The sequence below is a fragment of the Microtus oregoni genome, unplaced genomic scaffold (assembly GCF_018167655.1).
Source record: "Microtus oregoni isolate MIOR12 unplaced genomic scaffold, Mior012 000054F_ref0000373, whole genome shotgun sequence".
In the NCBI taxonomy this organism is placed as follows: domain Eukaryota; kingdom Metazoa; phylum Chordata; class Mammalia; order Rodentia; family Cricetidae; genus Microtus; species Microtus oregoni.
In genome coordinates, this window is record NW_024543830.1 from 4,222,146 (window position 1) to 4,224,625 (window position 2,480).

A 2,480-nucleotide genomic window follows, 5' to 3' on the forward strand; every position below is an offset into this window, starting at 1 on the left:
TTTAACAAAACAGGTAAACTTTACACCACTGGCTAAAGATATCCATACAGCAGAATGACCAAAATGTAATTTATAATCACAAAACCCTAGAACCAAGTTATTTCAAAAACCACTTGGTGTGGAAAGACCAAAATAAATCCAATAAACCACCAGCCTCTGTCATATTTAGTAAGGAGTTCAGGTAGTGACTGTTTTGGCCTCTGCAGGTGAGTAGCATTTGTGTAAGGTGCAGGGAGGATTGTTTACTCCCGAGCTCTCCAGAAGGAACGCAGAGCAGTTCGCTTCCTCCACAGGTACCCAGTCACCATGGAGAGAAGTGCCACTGAGGGCTATCATGTGCTTGGGGAAAATACTGTACCTGCAAGAGAAGCATCGATCCACAGACGTCTCAGTGACTGCCCTCACCACCTAACCAAGGCACATATGCATTTACTCGGTGCAGTTCACAATACATAGGTGTTGGAGAAATCACTTCTGCAGGACAGGCCAGTCAGAAGGAAGCCTCCCAGTCTGAAAAGGGCAGAACTTGACAGAGACTCTGGTGAGCACCCAACATCAGGCACATGGCTCACTGTGATTGTATAGTGGTTAGTACTCTGCATTGTGGCCGCAGCAACCTCGGTTCAAATTCCAGTCAAAGCAATCGTTGTCCTTCCTGTCTGGTGTGCTGTTTCTTGCCACCATAAACCTACACCTAGCTAATGTCTTGACACAGACTCAAGTATCCCTAGTTAGAGTCCCGCGGACATGGAGGAACTCAAACACTATTAGTACAGTTTGCAGCTTGGAGTCTTCACTGTCAATCACGCTGTCTCAGGTGGACTCACAAAATCGCCTTCAATGTCAATCACCCTAAGCCCCAGGGCATAGTAAGCACCATCTTTGACCAAGACCCCTACCCCTGGCTTTGGTCGTGTTAGCATGATGCAGGTGAATGTTCCTATCTGGTATTTTGTCTTAGTAATAACACATTAGTGGGAAAGCTTGTTTTCTATGTCCTGGCCTCCCCTTTATGTGTGCTCCCTGTCCCTAAGGGACCTGAGCCACATCATAGAAGTCCCAGGTTCTCAAAGAGACAGGAAGGAGCCTTCTTCTGAAGACTCTGAAGCAGGTGGTGTCGAGGATTTGAAACTTTGGAGCTCCAGAACCAGAAAATTCCATCCTTGCTCCTTCATCCATCTGGATTGTAGTCACTTATGACAACCCAGCATCCATATTTGGTGCCCAAGAAGACACACGGTGAGTTCTCCATGCAGTGGTTCGGAGATACTACCAACAAGTCCTGAAGTTCTCTCTGGTCTTTTGTCTCTCCCACCTGGAACAAGCAGAGAAGGTCCCTGTGGAACCTCCTCTAACTGCACAAAAGGGCTCAGATCACTTGGTTCTTCCTTCCTGAGACCACTCTTGCCATCTGGGGGATAAAATACCCTGGAGACAGCAGCCCTCCAAGACTGTGCTGGGCCACCCTAATTATCATCTGCCACCAACTCTGCCACCCATTTCTCCATCTCTCAAGGTAGATCTCTCTGCCTGGGGTCTCCCTGCCTGTGCCCTGAAAATCCAGTTTTCTCTCTTCCAACAGCTCCCATGTAGCCCAGGCTGGCCTCCATCTCACCCTGCAGCTAAGGATTACCTGCAAGCTCTGATCTCCCTTTCTTCCTGGATGTCAAGGCATGTTTACATGGTGCTGAAATGGAGCTTGGGGTTTAATGTCTCCTAGGGAATTCTCCACCACCTGAGCTCCCATCCTGGTCTGCCTGTCTTCTTTGAACCAGAGTTTCTTAGTCCAGGATGGTCTGGAACTCCTGGTCTTCCTGTGCTGTTGTCCCCAACACTGGCATGACAGGCTTGTGTCTCACACATCTTCCTTCCGGTCAATGAACAGCTCTCCAGCATCCCAGGGTCTGGTGTTGGGTCACTACCATGAGAATGTGGTCATGAGGAAGGTGAATGACACTAACCACCTGGGTGCCATGCAAAGGCGCATTCCCACAGTCACACAGTTATTAGGCAGCCTGGACAGGACTGATTTGCTCAGCACCATTTTTGGCTGCAAATTCTTGCATGGAACACTACTGGCATGGATGAAGCCAGGCCCTGGGCATTGCTCGGGGTCCTCCGGTGTCAGGAAAACTCTCAGAAATATCTGAGGCCTGGACTGACACACAAATCCATATGTCATTGTGTGTGTTTCAGGTGTGGAGTTGGAAAGGCATGGAAACCACAAGAACCAGACACAGCTGTAAGGATCCAGGAATACGAGGAACATTGTGGTTGGTCCAGTGTGAGGGGAATGTGAGGCACAGGCCACCTGGGGCTAGTTTGGTAACAGAGCATCCAGAGTGGACATGAGAGGAGCCAAAGAGACAAGGCAAGATCCCGAGACTCCACAAAAGTGGGAACGAGCTGGACAGCCACTTGTATCACATGGGGACACTATGGGGATTGATCGGGGTCTGGAAAGAGCAAGGCGCTATGCA